The sequence below is a fragment of the Ochlerotatus camptorhynchus genome, unplaced genomic scaffold (assembly GCF_037179485.1).
Source record: "Ochlerotatus camptorhynchus isolate MF236.1 unplaced genomic scaffold, CSIRO-AGI_Acam_v1.1 ptg000443l, whole genome shotgun sequence".
In the NCBI taxonomy this organism is placed as follows: Eukaryota; Metazoa; Arthropoda; class Insecta; order Diptera; family Culicidae; genus Ochlerotatus; species Ochlerotatus camptorhynchus.
Window position 1 is genome coordinate 4,423,483 of NW_027040929.1, and position 20,481 is coordinate 4,443,963.

General features: G+C 36.9%; 1 long non-coding RNA gene across 1 annotated transcript; it reads right to left on the reverse strand.

The window, feature by feature from the left end:
• Nucleotides 1–90: 90 nt before the first annotated feature.
• On the reverse strand, nucleotides 91–11,756 carry LOC135711877 (uncharacterized). Its single transcript, XR_010518508.1, has 2 exons — nucleotides 11,533–11,756; nucleotides 91–419 (listed from the first exon to the last, which is right to left on the reverse strand). It is a non-coding gene; the product is annotated as an uncharacterized LOC135711877 (long non-coding RNA).
• Nucleotides 11,757–20,481: the final 8,725 nt, after the last annotated feature.

Sequence of the window (20,481 nt, forward strand, 5' to 3'; positions counted from 1 at the left end):
AAGGCCAATCACATTAAGCGTTGTATAGTTAGTGTTTTATAGTTCAGACCATCATTTATAAATTGATCAATTATTTTTGCACATTCCATCTATGCGCCTTTAAAGCAAATGCGAGACGATGGCTTAAATTAAAAGTATATGCAGATCAGTTCACGAGATTCGGCAACTCCCGCTGGCACTTTAGCGAATTAGTGCTCCCACATACGCTTAGCTGCTCCGCCTGCCCGCCACTCTAGTTGATCTTATCCTTGACGGCGTCCTTTATCGAGTCACCGGTTTTGTGGATGTACTCGGACAGTTCCGGTGCCCTATCGTCCACGTTGAGCAGCCCAAAGTAGATGCCGGCAGCGACGGCCGCCGCCAGTAGGATCCCTACGAACAGCAGCGAGATGAAAACGCTCATCGCACACTGACAGCAGCTGAAATCGACAGATTAAAGAAAGAACGTTGTAAGGCATTGACAATTTGACGCATATTAGGTACTGTTCAAATATTGGATTGAAGGTGATGTGTGAGGTGACTGGTTGCTTGATATAATTTTCCAATGTTTCAATTGTGACGAGAAAGGTGAAGGTGACTAATAATTTGTCGAGGCCGGTCTCTGCTGTGTGTCGTAACCTTGACACACAATTGTAATATACATATCTTTTGCCTTGATTTCCCGCGAGGTACATACAAATTAGAAGTATAATGACGATTCCGTGACTAGTGACAATCTAGCCGCTACTACCTACTACTACTACTACTACTATGCCTGTGGCAACAGGTGGTTCGCGCTAACTATAGGGTTTTGTCTCACAATATTGAAAACGGTTTTTGGTTATATAAACGATCACACTCTACAAGGGTTTATTTTCTTTGGTAAATATCAATCTAGCAAATGTAAATGCTAGCGAGTGTTTATGATAATAGAGGAGCGGATTTGGCGGACGATGGCATACGAAGTAGGTATTAAAGTCCGTTTTCATTGGTAGTTTGTGAAGCCTCTCTCATGATCGACTCTCGCTAGTAAATGCATTCCATACATTCGATTTAATACAGTGTGTGTCCAATTTGGAAATTTGTCTCCAATATCTTTAGTTTGTTGTGCTCTGTACGTTGTGAAATCTTAAACTTTTTAATATTTTTCTCAGATTTTATCTCGAGCTACAGTGTAGAGGACAACGTGCTCTTTGGAAAATTGAAGTCCACGGTTAGGCAAGGCACATAACATATGTGGAACTTCTTGCAAAAAGCTGACTCAAATCTGACCCCTTTTTTGTTTTACCTCAGTGGTATAACTGGCATAGTTGGACATCGAACTGTCAAAATAAAATTTTCGTGATATCGACACTGAGCATTCATAAAGACCAATGTCGAAAACATAAATAATGGATTCTTTCGTAAATGTCTCGTAGGTCAAAGTCAATTGCATGTATCCATCTAATCCACTAATTTTATCGGATAGGAGGACTCTTTCTCTACACAATCATGGTGTTGGTTTTCTTGAAGGAGTTTTTATTTTCGAGAAATTCACACAAAAAGTAATTGTTTACGTTTGCAGCATTGGCTACGAAAGTAAGCATTGGCGTTAACGGCGCCTCTGCAACTCTTTACTCCCATAAGCATCTGACAATCTGTGCATGACATCTAGCGGATTTTGTTTTATCTCTTCATTCCTCCAGCAAACCGCCGTTTATTCACGCAAAGATTGACAGAACCATATGGGATTTTCATAGGAGTGAAAGGGTAAGGAAATGTTCACCAAGTTTCACGCACAGACTGATGTTTGCTTATGGGATTTTACCATAGGAGTGAAGAGTAACAGCGTGACCGAAGAGGCAAATTGTCAACAGACACGGTAATGCGTAATGAGATGGTGTTCGTCCGCTGCTTAAATGCTTGACGAAGTTTGACGTGTGGGCATTCTTTTTTCGACTAGCTCGACAAGGGGCTTTTCAAAGGATTTTTTAACTAGTATTTTCAAGTCGGTCAGAAGCCAATCAAGAGCGTTGTTATTCCGTAATATTACCTATTTACAGATGCATTATTTCTTCATCTTATTGGTTTGCATTGGATTCATGACGGAAATAATGTTAATTGAATGTAATTTAATGCAAACAATTCGAAAATTTGAGGATTACGTTGAATAGGTGTAGAATTATCATTTTGTCTGTGGTATGTTGAAATATTGTTAACTGTGCTTTAGTGAGTCAACATTACGAAATATCGAGTTGATGCATATTAACGATTATTTTCGTTAATAAATAGTACTTAACTTTGAAACAGTTAGCTAGGAGTCCCACCCTGAGACCTTAGCCATAGTGGTCGAACAAAAGTTTGTTATGATTGTGTGTAGCTCCTCTTTTGCCTTTTCAATCAACAAGGATCAACCTTACCAATTAAGTAAGTAAGTAATTCTTTGTGTTGGGATTTTTGAGGAAATTTTCAATTGACGGAAAACTGTGACGAGCCATACAAGAAAAATTAAGGTCCATACAAAAAATGTGATAAAGGGGGAGGGGGGGTTGAAAATTAGCCAAATTTGCGTGACATAATTAATGGACCATCCCTAATGAAATCAAAGTTTGATGCAATTGGTTCCAAAAAAATAGAAAGTGTCCAAAGAAGGAAATGTTACATATACATGTTTCTTCTAAGGTTACCACAGTTTTGCTGTGTAAATCAAGGTGATGAATTTGTTAAAGTTATCTATATAATTTTAAATAAAGCACATAAATGGTTAAGGAAATAATAAGACATGAGTTCAGGAGTGCTAGGAACACATAATTATAAATCACGGTAGAATCATTCAAAAGAATTGAAAAGCCCTTTGATCCCATTCTCATTTTACAGCTGGTATAATCAATTTGACAGATCCATGTCCTTCTATACAACTTGAAATCACTGAAATGGGGTCGATTTTTGATGATCGAGTTCCACATATGTTATGTGGGCAAGGTCACTTCAAAATTTATATGATTTTTGACGTAAAAAACTAAACGGACCAACATAAATGAAAATTCCATCTCCCTCCCCCCAATAAAATCACGATTTTGAATCACACCATATATTTGCCTAACCGGTAAACAAATTGAACAGGAACTGGGAAAACATAGTAAAAATTTATAAAACGTATTTTTTGCCAACTGAACAATATTTTTCCTCGGACCTTTCTGTTCCCTTGATTCGGGGCTGTTAGTGAGTATGTGATTAAAAGTAGTGACTTTAATGACTAAAATAACGAAAATAGTGACCAATATGGTTCCAGTCTTTCGTTGATTGCGATTGCCACTTCGAGAAATTTTATAAACTCACAAATCTATCATGAACATTTTTCATGCTTCTTTAAAATAGAGTACAGTCCAATTCTATTGTCCATTCTCTATTCTGCCTGTTTAACTTTTTTTTAAACAATTAGATTAGGTGATTAGAACGAAAAATTGAGGCCCAGAGACAAATGTACAAAGATCTAGTATAGGGGTAATGTTCCTAATATTGGACCCATACATAAATTTCTAAGGAAACATTGTTTGCCATTTTTTCACCAGCAACCAAAAGTATACATTTGTATTGTCATATCGAGGTTCAGATGACGCATTGTATTAAACAAATATAATTGAAGAACAGAATTTTTTTATCGATGGGCTCAATCTTTAGATTTATATGACACCATTAGAGCAATGGCTGCTATATAGAAACTTTTGTAGAACCTCAAACATAGCATAGCATAGCATAAACCAGGTTGCACAATGTCGTAGGTGGTACGAGCTCCATACTGTTGTTAAGGAGGAGACCCACCTTCATCCGTTGCTGTTAGATAGTAATTTGTGGTTAACCACTACCTCTTAGATACAGGATGATTCTCGCTCCAAAGACTAGAGCTGTCCTGGCCACGTCCATGCATCTGGTGGGGATGGGAAAGGAATGTTTGTCCGACACTTACTTAAGAGAAATGCAGACAACTCTACCATCCCTCATAAGTGTCACGGGAAGGGTGGAATTTCGTTAGTAGGGAGGGAAAGCCATAGGATACGCCCAGCCGGCGTTGCTGGCAATTATATAAAGTATTTAATATATAAAACCTGTAAATCATTTGTTCGTTTACCGTTGTTGCTGCCCATTACCTACACCTATTATTCGAAACAATCTTCAGATTCCGGAATTGCGTTCACCGAACGCCATTTCACCGAAAGCCTTTTTGTTGCTGAGTTGGACCTAGCCAACTTTTCTAGAAAGCAGTCTAAGAAAAAATCTCATTATTCTGGAACGAGGAAAATTTTCCAAAACGGAAAGATCACGGACATAGAAAATTTTGCATGCGTCTAGGACTTCAAATCTGGGTCTTAAAAAAAAGGTGAGATTCCTTTACAACTTTTAGAGATTTTGGGCCATTTTTTTAATGCTTAAAAATTTGAGATGTCTAAGACAAGCAAATTAAGAAAACTGTGCGACCTGGAATAATATTAGATATTTTGAACATATCGAATGTTAGTTCACAGTCCTAGAACAATTTAAATGCTTCAGAAAAGTAGAAAACATTTTACGATCAGTTTTTCAAAAAATTCTAGTCCATGAAAAAATGTCTAGAGCATGAAAATTAGACCACTTTCAACACCTTAGGCTTGGAAAACTTTCAAGATCATGAAGTGAAAAAGCCAGGATATTGGGACCAGATTTTTTTTTTCGAAGCTTCAAAAAATTTGTGACAAGTCTATGACTATTTCGAAATCACAGGTAAGAGGCACATTTGAAATATTTACGGACTTGAATGTCTAGATCATTGAGTATAAAGAAATCAAAATACTAGAGATTCTGTCCACAGCTCTTCTTGTCCGCCACGTTACACGCTGATTTTTAATCAGTATTTTTAACACAATTTTTTTGACCAAATCAAGCTGTCATTTGATGTGATTTTTTAAAGGCTAATTCTTCATACTCAACAGTCTTCTTTCTTCTTCTTCGCATTTCATGCTTATTGCTTATTGCGTGTTCTCAACTTAGGGTCTGAACCATTTGGTGGATTATTTTAACTTTTGGTTAAAATTTGACAGATGGAAAGTTATCGATTAACCCTGCTATCCGAGCGTGGTTATTTCTGACAGACAAGAAGTTAAATTTTGACGACCGTGGCTCGAAAACCGGTCGATTGACAGCACGGGGATTTTCGAACATAAGAAATAACTTTCGAAATGTCACTTTTAACTACGAGTTAAATTTAACTCGGCAAATGGTTCACAGCCTTAGTGTTCTAGATGCACTTCCAGTTATTAATTGAGAACTTTCGATAGTGGTACCATTTTTGCATCAGTATAATTGTGTGGCAAGTACAAGTATACTATACACACTAAAGAAAAGTCATGTAAATTTTGGTACCCTGAGACCGACACATGCAAGTGGTTCATATGACATAAGAATCAACTGAAAGAAGCGAGAAAATCAATTGATTCAAACGCACTTTTCGTTGAGTATGGTTCAGTTTCGGAACACTTAATTTTAGATGACATGTTTGTTTACGTTCCACGATTTACGTCAAAGATGGATTACGTCTCGTGTAAAATTAGTTATTTCTAAGTGTGTATGCCCAGGGAAGTCGAGAAATTTTCCAATCCGAAAAATTCCTAGACCGGATTCAGCCACCTCCAGCATTACTGACTTGAAAAAAGTGACCTAGCCACTATTATCTTTGTATTCTTATACACTGACTCCAATGGAGCACTTCTATTTGATTAACACGCTACCCGAGCCAGTGCTGTAAATTCTCAAAATCAATTGAACATTTTTGATGAAAATGAGAAAAGCAGCTATCCTTCGAATGGGTGATATAAGAAGCTTAGTCATTTGACTAAGACATGGATCATTCTCATTTGAGAAACGTTTGATATCATTCAATTGAGTGTAACCTACACATAAACCGAGCTCTGGTCGACATTCAGGCGAAAAAGCTACGCCAACGCGACACCAACCTGACTTCTAGCGAACCCCAACCCGATGTTGACCCAAAATTGACCCGACAACAACACGACATTGGGTCAGCATCAACCTTAAATTTACCTTACATTGATCCGACATCTGGTAGACTTGTCTGTTAGGGGCCATTTTTCTGGGGTTCTTCCATACTCCACTGTCGTATATCAAATGATAGAGAGTGACTCAATTGACAGTGATGATGAGCTTCAAATGAGAAAGGGGCTCTTCAAATTATGGTCATGTGAGGATTCGTTTTCACAGAATTAATGGAATGGTTGTATTGGTTCATCTTCAATCGAATGATAAGAAAATTAACAGCACTGACCCGAGCAGAGTCGGTTAACAAAATGAAAGCAAATCGTTAAAGTTTATATTTTCTATCATAATGAAAATTAAATTTGATTTCAATTGCCGCAACATAAGTCTGATACTCTGGGCATTGGCAGATCCTTGAGGATTACTTAACTGCAACTAGGTCCCAGGGCTTGTCTGTATCTGTACAAGTGTTGGCAACATCATCAATCAAATAAAAAATTTCCACTCTCATACGCTCTCAATATGACGCGTGATATTGTAACAAAATATTATGCTTGATATTGATTTTACAAACTCCTTTGATATTGTGAGGCTATTCACAACGTGCAAAAATCAAGCTGAGAGCTGACTCGACAGCTGACTGTACATGTTGAGAGATGCACACTAGTTATACCAGTTGTGATGTAACGGACCAAAAGCTTGTTGGAATTTTACTAGTAGCCAAAATTAAATAATTGTGTAGTGTAGAATTATGATTTTAACTTAAATAATTAAGTCTAATGGCTGCATAAATTAAAAAAAAGATATTTGGTTCAAACATTTTGGAATGCGACACAGGTACTACTTGCCTTGATCGAGTGGCGATTTTCTTTCCTTTAGATCAAGACGATGAAGTTTTGAAGAACGATATGCAAGCTGAATCAACATATAGCCATGATAGAGGGATAGAACATGATTTTATTTTCATAAAAATCATAACAGATTATCAGGAAAGCCCTTTAGTATGGGATCCTGGAGAAGAAGAAAATTTTCAGACCATGCTTCACATGGAAAACCAGCGCAAGGCACATTATTGGCATTCGGCGGATTATTGACAAGACGTGGCTAATAACTGAAGCGAGTTTAAAACAGCCACGACAAGATTGTTGAAATGGTGGAATCAGAATACGAAAACTCGGACGATACTCTCAGTGATTCAAGTATTGATGATCAACTGAACATCGCGGATTTCAGAGGTTTTTTTTTTTAACGACGAGCATCCTACACTGAAAATAAAATTTCGTTTATATTATGAATGCGTTCGTTTACCCCACGAAACCATTCGTTGTTTTCTGCAACGAAATAAATTCGTACCATATAAGAAGATAGATTCGTTAAAAATCGCAAAATTATATAGCTTGTAACATTCTTGTATTTTTCGAAACGTTTCCACACTCACTACGAATTTAATACGAATTATTCGTATCTAAAAACCTATTGATTGAAAATAGTGCGAAACATCCGTACACACACAAAACAACATGCGTACAATGTACGTAGGGTTTCGAAAATTGCGTTAAAAATAGAATTTGGTTTTTGGTAGGTAAAATAAAAACTGTATTAATTTATTAACACTAGCTCACATATAACTTTTAGTATAACTGTAGAACCATTCCCGAAGCTGCAATCCAATGACATGTGAAAATCAAGCAGCTCTTCCTGTGGCAGCATGTCACCGATGATCGAAAGCCGCTTCGGTTGACACAATTGAAACTGCTCCAGTAGAAAGTAGGTCAGGGCCTTTCCGACCGGTAGCAGGGGCCAGAATCTCGATCCTCGATGGGGGAATGAAGTATTCGATAGTGCATAGAATGGAGGAAGTCCAGGTTGTTGATCAGGTAGCACCTGATCACCATTAAGTTTGCCAGTCATCTTCCGATGGAACTCTGCCGGCTTTTCGTTTGAGAAACGATCGTCATGCTGTTAATATGATAGAAAGAGAATATTAGATCACAGATGTATACTATACGTTTATAAATTACTTACCCCATCTAAGACAGCAAACTACTCGTTTTGGAGATAATCCTTAAATATGTCTATCGAATCGAGGGATTTCTGATATCAACCATCAATTAGACAATTCTACTCAGTAGCCACTAATATTTTGATTACTTATGCATTCGTGCCACAAACGAATCAAATTCTTACAACAACGAGTGCATTCGTAATGTGTACGAATAATTTTCGTTAGCAGTGTTTACGTTCGTACGAAAAACGGTTCTTGTATTGCACGAACTTTGCGTAATATCGGCATTATATCTAACGACGTGCAATACGAATGTTTCGCTTAATTAAGGAAAAAATGGTTCTATCTACGAAACCCATTTTTACGAAACGAGCGTGAGACAATTAACGAAAAAATATTTTCAGTGTAATAATATACCATCGCGCTATTGTCAAACTCTGTGATGGTAAAATCAACTAACAACTTCCCTTACTTTTCATTAATCTCGATCATTATTAACACGTAAATATTCATTTCATTCAATTAGAATATTATGCAGTAATTACTGTTAATACTATAACTGCAACTAATTCATTAGACAAAGTTAATTGACCTGCATTGGGTTATTATTTTGAATACAATGATATGGGAAAAGGGGGGACTAACGATTCAGCATGGAGAGTATATGGGAGCCGTTCTAGGGGTTGTGTGGGGCATGTGGTTCATTTTAGACATTCTAGTTTGACGTGATCGCTATGATCCACTCACGTTCTGGAATGTGGCCTTGAGACTTGAGATTTGGCCTTCATAAGACCCCCTTCTGTCTCGCAGAATCAAAATCAAAATGGCGCAACATAAGTCTGATATCATCTTGTGCTTTCATTATGTAGTCAAGAGAATTTTAAATGAAAGCAACTTAACTTTAAGTTCTACTGGTAACGTCTTGTTGAACATTTAATTTAAGTTCATCTGTCGTTGAACAAACGATTATTGTTTATTGGTTTTGTTTAACACATTTTAGGTCATTCGTGACTTGTCTGGGTAAGATTTGAACTCGACTCTTTCAGCGTGTGAAGCATGGATGCAAATGAATGCAAAATCAGTAATCAAATTGATTTAATTGAAAGTAGGATTAGTTTTCCGTTTGATTTAATAGTGTGAAATTTGCTCTCATTTTTGCTGTGTTAACCAACCGTTAAGTCAACCAAAATGAGATCAGCTGGAATATTCAAAATAAATTTCATCATAATAGCTAATTTTGATTTCGATTTGATTTCTAGCTTTGCTCTGGTAGCCTGACTAATCCATAATTGTTTTTAGCTGATCCATAATTGTAGGGTCAGTGTACATTATAAAAATACTAAATATCGTATTCTGTGTACTTTTTTATACTCTAATACCTAGTTTGAACTAGACTCCTTGTAACATGTAGGATAATTGTCTTCAAGATAACCTTGACACATTTCTAACTCCTGACCACTTGCCTGACCACTGTTTAAGATAAATGTGGAAATAAAGCTCAAAACTTTCTTCGCAACAGAAATCGATTTGTATTTACGCCTATTCCCTTTCTTTTCATCGTGAATCGTAAACCGATGCCACAATAAAACAATGAAACGAACAAAGCCGGCCGCCAGCCGGTATCCTATTACCTACTCATCACCATTAACTATATCGCAAATATATCCAACGATTCAAGGCTACATCTATGTTCATCCATGTTGATTCCGGTATAAATATGCCTATCATATTCCCAACGGCGAGTGCTGTCTGTCATTCCAATGCGTACAGTAGATGGTGATGGTACCTACCGGACCGCTGCAAAAACAAGACGACTACTTTCTCGTTGTGATATACCGTAAAGGCTGTAAATCCGGACCAGGGTTGTTAATCGCTAAGAGGAAGAGGAGACAAAAGGCCCCTCTTCCTCTTCCTCTAAGGTTAATCAATAACCTTCGATAACGTAAGCGTTAACGTCTGCATTTGGTGAATTTGCACTGCAGACGTTATCGACGGTTATCGATTAAAAATCCTGATCGGGACGCTTTTAAAAGTCGATTATCTTTTTCTCTTTTATCGTGGCCTTTTATTGCAGTGTGATAAATGTCCTATAAGAATGGAGCAACAGTTTATAATTTGAGCAGTTAATTATGATTTGGTGAGTGACTATTTTGCGTGACGTTAGAACGTTCGTAGTGCAGAACTATAAACAAACTATAATACCCAACAACTACTCAACAATACATTTTGAGTCACTCAAATCAGAAACTCTTGATCAATTCTTATAGGAAATTTAATTTATTTTCCAAACCTGCACGTTTACTTTTTATCAGTTACAGTATAAAACCTGTAAAAAACAGACAAAAACGTAGAATGTGTCTGTTGCTTTCATTTAAAGTGATTTTTTTTTTATATTTTTAATGTCGTTCAGAACCATCACACATATTTATTATATAGCTAATAAGTACGCGTAATATTCAACAAGAAATTAATTGTCCGGATTAACGAACCATCCGGTATTCGGTGTATCACGGTAACAGATTCCACAACGCTTTGGGAGGGTGTGAGACATTTGACGCCAGTCGGGCTGTCGTCCACCTCCGCTTACAAGGATTTTCAGACGGAAAAGTGTGAGGAATGAACGCAAGTTGTGCTGATGGTTGAGCACTCAAGTGCGAACTTTATTTTATAGCAATTCAGAGCTGGTTCATTCGTATAATGGGCATCGCAAAAGGGCGTGATGCTGCGAAATTTTTTGGATTGTTCTCTACATTCAGGATTGGGTCAATAAACTACGCTAGCGTTGTAAACGCTTTGTATGCTCTCGTCTCTCTTTTTAACAAGCATAGACGCGGTACGTTTTACAAAAAGTATTGTAGGAATATTCAGTCTCTATTGCGGGATTGGATTGGGTTGATTTTATAATCACCCCTATTCTGTATTCCGTTCGATACGGTTTCCCATAAACATTTTTTTTGTAAGGGAAATCCGTTTCGAACGGAATACAGAATAAAGGGTGATCATCACGTTTCTGAATGAAGTGTGTAAATTTTCAAAACATCGTGCCACCTATTTGACTCGACCGGTGGCAATTATTTCTATTTCAATTATATACCGACACTTGATTGCATGTGTATACAAACAATTTTAGCTCGCATCACCCTCACATTTTGAGTGCGTGCCTAGATGGGTTGCTGCTGTTTAAGGTACGGCCGTACTGGCATCCGATATTTTTTGCGGCGGTATGAGAGAGACAACTAGTACTCTCTCATATAACCACAACAATATCGTCTCGTCCGATATCGGAAGCTAGTGCGGCCGTACCTTTAATACAGAGCCATCCACGGTGAACCCGTTTATTGTCTTTGGCTCTCTCTCCCTTTTTAGAAGCTCTATGCACCATATAAAGCTATCAAATTAGACCAATTCAGCTCGTCTGGATTTGCACAGAATATATGAAACAGGGAGTTGTTTGTATTTGTTGTACTCTTGACTTGCATTTAAGGTGACTTTCAGTCTTTATTTTAGGATAACAATATTTGTATTCATCACAATCTACTTACCAGCAAACGACGCTTCCTGCGAGACACTTACACATCTTGAGATAGATTTGCTTGGTTGTAAACTTTCAGAAAAAATACTTTCCTACCAAAGGCAATGAGACAAGTCACTATTTGCAGGAAATACGTTGTTTGCTCTAATCTATGGATGCTAATTACCCTATGTAATGAGGAACGAGGACACTCGTAATCGTGTGAGTTGTGCTCGCGTGAATATCAAGGCGACGACTGACATGAAGCAAAAGGCATAACGTGCCGCTGCCGCATCAAACTCTGGTTGGTAGAAGTATTGTATTTATTCGCTAGAAATGTATGATAGTGGAAGCGAAGTGGCACTTACACCACAGCAAGAGAATGAATTGGACGTGTCGAATGCGCACAGCAAACAGAAATTGAATGAAACTCATGAATTGAGCCGAGGGAATGCACGGATGGCAGATGAGAAATTTGAGAAAACAATTTGAAGTTTTGGTGCATTAATTCTAAAGTACACATGGTCAATTTGATCAACTCAAATTTGAGTTCAGTTTACTCATAATTCGTAAAAAGTGCAGGAACTAAATTTTCCTCATGTTTGTTCAGGAAAAAAATCCCGAGTATGAGATATGTAAAGATTGGATTCTCTCAGTCTATTGGTACTACTCCTAGACTAAGTAAAATTTTCGTCACTTTCCCTTATTTTCCGGGCGATTTTTGAGGTTTTCCACAGGCAAATTAACCACTTCATTCGAGCAGTTAAAATGACGTTTACTACCACTCGAGCTTTGCAATAAAACATTATTTTGAGATTTTTTCTTCTAGAACCACGAGAAAAGTAGCCAACATTTGTGCGTTTCATGAAAAAATTAAAATTAGTTGGTCCAGATATGTGAAATCGCTGGTAGAAAGTCGCGCCAAAACTGCTTGACAAAGTGGTCAATTTACTCATCGGTGAGTTACTGCACTTTTTTGCCATTATGAGTTAACTGAACAGAAAAATTGGGTTGATCTCATTTGCCGTGTACATCAACCATAATACACGTAATGGGAAAATGTATACTATGTATGTACTTTCTTTCCATATAAAAAAAAATAGAAAAAGATTCATCAACTATTTATTATATGTAGGTATGTCATGTCCTTCTCAAGAATCCAGCTTCCTAAAAACAAATAAAAAAGATATTATTTTAGGTACTTTTATGATCTTAGATTTTGGTTCTCTTATAAATTTTGTCCGATGTATCAAAACACGTTTTCGCACTTTTAGTACACATAGTACAATATTTTTTTAAAGTTGTTTCATGATCTTAGTAGCTTAAGCAGTAGGAATAGGCTGTGAAGCAGGTTACTCATGCTTACTCTATGAGTATTAGACTGATGCAAAATTTGTCTTTTTCGCTCCACAGTGCTTAAATGGTTTCAAATCGGGTCCTGATTAGCTTCCCAAAGTTACAACTCATTTGGTTAGAAACAGACTTCGCACAAGCCATTTGAAGTTTACATGTAAATTAATATGGGAAATCTCAACTTTTTGTTCATTGCTAGTCTAGTCTAGTCTTTTTTCCATATTGAGCTGCGAAACAGTTCAATAGCCATTCTTATAGAAAATTTTCTCAGCTACAACTTTGCTGAAAATCGTTTCTATGTAAAACGAGACTGTAAAAAGTTATTAATTATTTAAGAGGTTGGTAAACTTATAACATGATTAAGCAGCTGCTCTGTCGGCAACACTGTATTTTGCAGTGTGACATAGTAGCCATGATTTTTGTGTCCTTTTCAACGCCCCAGAAACACCAATGTTGCCTGCTGAGCAGTTGATTGACCATGATCATAAGACATCAGTGCATTGAACCATTGATAACTGTCGATTCTTGCATTTAATCAAAAAGTGGTCTTGGGCAAAGTTGTAGCTGGGAAAATTTCCTACAAGTACAGTTGAAAGCTTTTGAAGCAGACAGATATGGTGAATTATTAGATAGACATGTACAAAAATCTTGGTTTTACCATAGTAATTCCTATACAAACTTCAAATGGTTTGTGCCATCTCAGTTTCACACCAAATGGGTTCACATTTTGAGAGGTTAGTCAGGATCCGATTTGGAATCGTTTATGTATTGTGGAGCGAAAATTTTAAATTTTGCATCACTCTAATGAGTATCTAGCTCCGAAAATCGTTATGTTATTTTTTATAATTTAAAACAAACTGGGCGCAGAAGTATTGATCTTGGTGCATGCTCCTCTCATGCCTAATCAAAATAAATTAAAGCAATAATTTGCATAATTTGTATTTGAAATATTCAGCTAAAAATGAATATTCTTATATATTTAATAATCGTTAGTATAAAGGCATGAAAGGAGCAAAAAAAATATGTATATATATTATTGAATATTGTTTGATTATTGTTGCATTAAGATTCACGATATAAAATATAAATAAATGCAAAAAATAAAATAAAATAAAAGTAATAATATTTATCAAACCTATAACGAAAATAAAGTAAGAGATATCAATACTGTTCTAGCAGATTCTAGCAGACTAACAATATGCAAAATATTTGAGAATACTTCCTTTTGAAAAAGTCTGAAGGAAAAGTTTTAGAGAATGGTTTCCAATTTCGAAGCAGTTACTAAAAAATATATCGAAGCTTGAAAAAATGAGCTTTCTCAATATTTACATTGATAAAAGTCGCCGCATTTGACTTTCCTGAGTGCGTGATTTATAATAAGCTTTCCTAGTCGGATTCGAGAGAATTGTGCGAGCTTTATACATCGAGCTCAGAAGGTCGATGAAAAAAAACGGGGGATCGAAGAAGAAAATTGAAGAGAGAAGGATTAGATTTCAGACGACTGTAGTGACGAGTGGATCGTGTTCAGCGAGGAAAATGATTAAAAGCGAGAAATCCGAAACTAGGATGTACCAAACATCTTAAAGAATATCCAAACTATTCAGAGAAGTTAAAAAAAACTTGAAAGAAGTGTCGACCACAACAGGAAACTTCAGAACTTTGGGGCAGTTTAAATATCTTTAAGGGTAAGCCTTGAGAACATCAGTGGTGTTCCAAAAACTTCATGAAAATTTCGTGAGCTTGATGAAGATCAGAGAACTTCATGACAGTTCCATTAACTTCAAAAACATTTCTGCAACTTTGACAGAACTTCCAGAAAGCTTCTGGTAAGTTTAAACGTTTTTAGAAAAGAACTACTTCTGGAAAGTTTTAAGAACATCAGAGCGTTTCATGAAAATTCGAAAAATTGTGAGGACTTTCGGGAAATTCTGAAAGTTTTGAGAATTTCATATAAACTTCAAGGAAGTATTGAAAACATCAAGGTAGTTCTTAGAACTTCATTGGCATCGGGGAAGTTTTAAGATTCTTAATATTAGGTTTCGATAGTTTCAAGGCCGTTCCACAGATTTCAGAAAAATTAAAAAAAGCTTTCATTAAATTCAGGAAAATTGAGTTTATAGATCTTAAAAGAATTTTCTGAGAACTTGTAACAAGTACGCTTTTCGGTTTATTTATTTAGTTATTTATTTGCACAGAATTTCTAATTATACAGTTTTCCACATATAAGTATTTTGCATGAACTTTCGTTTTTACAATTAAATTTATAAATGTATTCACCGCCAAGGAACGTACGTTCACTTATATATAGTTACACTTGTCATACAAAAACCAATACGTTCAGTTAATTCACTCCATTTGACCCGAATACGCTACCTGTTCGTTAAAGTCCAGGGTTCGAATCCGAACCGTTCTCTCGTATAAAAGAGTAACCGAAAATAGATTTGAGCAAGATAGTAGATTGAAATTGCATGATAAGGAAAGAGATGTAGCATTGAATGGTTACAGAGAAAGATGATGAAAAATGTCGTTTGAAAGGTCGTTGAATTACTTCGGTAATTTGACGTACTTCCGGCCACGATGACCGTTGAATTCACACATATCTGAGGGTTCTGGAACTTCTACTCGTGCACTTTGACTTGAACCGTGGGAAGAGGCGGAAGTGCAAGTAGTTTGTACTTAAGTGTACTTAGTGTCGCGGTGTGTTTTTCGTCAACTTATTGTGTGTGCAAAGCTCGTAGAAAGCCGTTCGACGGCTTTTTGTGTAGGATCGTTTTGTGCAGATTGGAGTTTGCACCGCATCGCTTCTAGCGATAGATGGCTTTGCTCGGCACACCGCAATCGAGGAATTAAATCGCGCTCTCTAGACCCCACGCTTCAACTTCAAGGTTCCCGTTTCGGGGGAGAATTCGGAAGGGAGACACCGTTGAACTGTTCTCCGGCAGAGCGTTAGCCAAATCCGCCAATGTCAACCACGTGAACCCGCAAACAAATGAACAAATGGGAAAGGAACAAGTGCCATGAATAAACCTAGGTTAGGAACACGAATAAATCATTTAATGATTTTTAGTTATTTAGCCCTGAAATAAATGTTGTTTTCGTAAAGTAAAAGCTTTCCCTGTAATGTTAATTTTTGTTGGCTAGATTCATCACGTTTTGGTCGTTCTATTTAGCGTTTTTTTGTAGTATTTTGTTGTTGTTGTAGTCTCCGCACTCACGTGTCAGGCTCGGGGGAGCAAATCTGAAAGGGAAAGTTCCTCCAGTGATGAAAAATGTGAGTGGGGTTGTTGTGTTACGGTAGAACGACGGTTAGCATCAACTTCCGCTTAGTACCGTTTGTGAGGATCTCAATCACTCATGGGATTTCAGTCTGCTGAATCGCTCTCAAACTAAATTTCGGTCTCTTCCATTCATAAACCCGCCTGAGGTTGGGTTTCTTGCCGGACAAATCAAACCTTGACGAGTGGTACTCTCCGGAGGTGGCGCTTAAGCCAATCGTTTTAGAGACAGGAAGCGTATTCGGTGGTCGAGATCTCGCAGGCTGCGAGTCGTGCGCTACAAACTTGAAAGCAGTTTTATTAATATCAGGAAAATTGCGGGAACTTCAGGGAAGTTCTCAGAGCTCAAGATAGATTTCGATAATTAGGAGTAGTTCGGAGTAGTAGTCTCGAGTTCCTCGAACGTGCCATGAATGTTCTCAAATGTATTAAGGTGTCTACAGTACCTTCCCGTTTTTGAAAACACATGGTTTTGTCTTCTTCAGTTTCTAGAACATTCATCTGACGCTGTAATATTACAAGGCCACTCTTTAGGGATTAAAGATGCTTGGTATATTATGAAAATCTATGCAGAATGCACTAGCACACATTTGAGGAAATAAATTGCTGATGAGGTCATCTTTACCAAAGTTCTGAGATCTTCAGGGAAGTCCAGAGAACTTCAGATAAGATTTGAGATTTTCAGGCATTTTCTTTATCATCAGGGATATTCCAAGATAACGGCGCCGGTGGTGTAGTGGTAAGCGTGATTACCTCTCACTCCAGCAGGCCTGGGTTCAATCCCAGTCGGCGCCACCGGGATGTTCTGAGGCATAACATCTCTGATCACGCCTTCCTTCGGATGGGAAGTAAAGCCGTTGGTCCCCGGTTCATGAGTTGATGGGTCGATAGGTAGGGTCCAGGTGTGGGAGCTGCCTCCCTGGCGTCGGTAGCATTGGTGCTCAGCACGGAAAACAAGATCGACGGAAAAAACAAACCAAAGGATATTTCAAGATCTTGAAAAATGATCAGAGAACTTAATAGCAGTGCCATTTGTTAACTCTAGGAGCTTTCAAGAAGTTCCGAGGAATTAGGGAACATTAGATATATATATTAGATCCTGAGATCCTGAGATAGATTGTCTGGAATGATTAATGAATTTCAGGAATAAATACTACGGGGTTTTGAGGGAATTATCATGCATATTAGGAAAATTTATGGAATGTTAGAGAAGTTCTCAGAATATCTTGAACATTTTAGGAAACATTATCATGAAAGAACAAGGCAGCCAAGGCAGAGAAGTTCAGGGAGCTTTATAGATTTTAAGGGATGTTCCATTATCTTCAAGGAAGTTTCCAAAAATATTAGTTAAAATGCAGGAACATCTGAATCGATCAAATAATTTGATAGCAGATCAACTAATTTCAGGAAAATTGCGGGAAGTTCTGAGAAATTCAGAAAACTCTTGAGAACTTTACTGATTTTCGGAGATCTTTAGGGCAGTATCAAAAACTCTATAGGCTTTTGAGCATCTTGAAGCATTAGTAATTTTGTTTGGATTCAAGATTCAGGGGTAAAGTTTTTGCCCTGAACGAAAGACCACAGACAAACAGACATAACACTCGCAAGTTGTTCATCGAACAAGCATATAACGGTCAATTTAAAAGTATTGTAGTTGGTAGTACCGCCACCTGCGGCGCGCATAGTCAATTCTCTTGTGTTTGACGTTTTCATACTACTGCCATCTGTTCAGCCACCACAGTGTACTCAACAGATGGCGGTTATGTTTTAGCGACGATGTTTTACAGTGACTAATATTCAATATGTTATGTCTGTTTGTCTGTGGAAAGACGGTACAGCTTTACATCCTATGAAGAAGGTTAAGTCCAAATACTAAAATATCGTACGTGAAACATCGTTACGTTCTCATGAATATAAGATGTTCTAAATTCTGCAAATCGACATGGAGTTTTGATAAGATGATTTACTAAATCAACCATGACTTGAATAGTGTCCCAAGTAACTATACATAATCAAACATAGTCAAAGAGTTTTTGCAAATCACAAACAATCCATTTTCACGTATATTAGATATTCTAGGTTCTCCAAATCATCTTGGAACTTAGATCAAATTATCTCCTAAATCAACTAAGACTTCAACATTGACTCAACAAAACAACAAACATATTCAAATAGTCTATGCGTACTATTTACGATTTATTTCAATGTATGTCAGGTGTTTTAGGCTCTCCAGATCGTTCTAAATCAACCGCCAAGAACAGTGTCTCAAGTAACGGAACTTGTCCTACTATTTTTATAACGGCTATGTTCGACCGTTTCTGTATTTACCGAGGGGGCGACACATCTAAATCGCAATTCTAGATGCTCAAAAAATCTCACACTAGCGAATCAATCTTCGAAAAAATCATCTTTCATTTCTCGCATCTACTTGCATCGCGCTTCATCTTTTTGCAGGAAATCTTCAAAATCGACATAAATCCTTCCTTCTATCTACTCAGCGTGCGTGCAAAACAGCAAAACACAATCTTTTCTGCATGGTAGATAGAGTCGTCCCCCTCGATATTTACCCCAAAAATTGTGATTTTTTAAAAAGTTTTTCACTGAGATCCAGCAAAATAAAATGCCGAGCTGCTCGATGCTGTTCATCTTGGCAAAAATCTTAGTGTGTAAAGTTTTATTACGTAGACAAGTAATTTCTGATAGGGTTTCAGCCCAAACATAATGATAAACGGGCCTCATGAGGAAACATACCACTTTTTAACCTGACCTAACCCAGGAACGCACTAGAATAAGTCGGACCACAGGGACAAAACAACCATTCTGATATTTTTCCATAAAACTAGCAAAACTCTCCATTTGCACTGAAATTTTCATAAGAATGTGTAAAAAATTAAGGGCATAGCGATTTTGTGAACTTCAACTTTTTCGACCGACCGAAACGGGCTATGTGAAGCTCGGTGATGATAACTTCAAAAGAAGGAATTATATTTAAATAAACCTTTGATTAGTACATGCAAAACAAATTTCTATTACATCAAACGAAATGTAGGATTTATTACATCCTCTGCATATGTTTCATACAACAAATGTAAGGGCAGTTCTTGCAATGGACTGCAGCGTACAAGCAAGTTTTGCCAGAATCCATATGTTCGACTTTTTTTTGAAGAAACATACACAATTTGTTGGCGTTAATAACATTTCGGTTCATGGTATTTGGAATGGCCTACGAGATTTGCACGCCACTAAAGGTTCAGGACCAGATGGAATCCCACCTATTTTTATGAAAAACTTAGCAACTGAACTCACAACCCCTTTATTCTGGCTGTTTAATATGTCACTTGAATGTGGTATATTCCCGAAGGAATGGAAAAAAAATTACTTAATACCCATATATAAATCAGGTAAAAAATCCAATATTCGAAATTATCGTGGGATTGCTATCATATCGTGCATTCCAAAACTCTTCGAATCAATTATAAATAAAAACGTTTTTGGCCAAATAAAACAAAGAATAACTATTGCACAACAAACCTTTTGGCATTTGTGAACTTCGTATTAAATGCAATGGACAGAGGTAACCAAGTAGAAGCTCTATATACGGACTTCAGCAAAGCTTTTGACAGAATTGATACCCCAATGCTGATTTTTAAATTAGAAAAAATGGGAATTGAGATGAAGCTCCTCACCTGGATTAAATCGTATTTAGTTGATCGCCAACAAATTGTAAGATTTAACGAGAAAACATCTAAGCCAATTCTTGTCACGTCAGGGGTTCCCCAGGACTCGCACCTAGGTCCCCTTCTTTTTATTTTTTACATTAATGACGTCTCTCTTATTTTAAAAAAAATATCAGGGTGCTTATATACGCTGATGACATGAAGCTATTTTTAGAAATAGGAAGCGATAACGATATGAATGTGTTTCAGAATGAAATACAAGGTTTTTAACAGATGGTGTAGTAAAAGTTTATTGAAACTAAATATTAAAAAATGTAATCTTATAACGTACAGTAGAAAACAAAACAAACAAAATCTTTGTATTACATTACAGGTAATGAAAGTGTTCAAAAATGTGAAAATGTAAGATTTTGGTGTTATTCTAGATTCTAAATTGACATTTGTGGACCATTATAACACAATAATGCTTAGAGCAGGCAATATGCTTAATTTTATAAAACGTTTCGGTATCCACTTTAAAGATCCCTATATGTACAATACAATCACTTTACGTTGCTTATGTGAGGTCAATTTTAGAATATTGTAGCGTTGTTTGGTCATAAAAAAAATAAATTTTTATTATATGCACTACGCAAGTTAGGTTGGACGGCTTTTCCTCTCCCGTCATATGAAGCA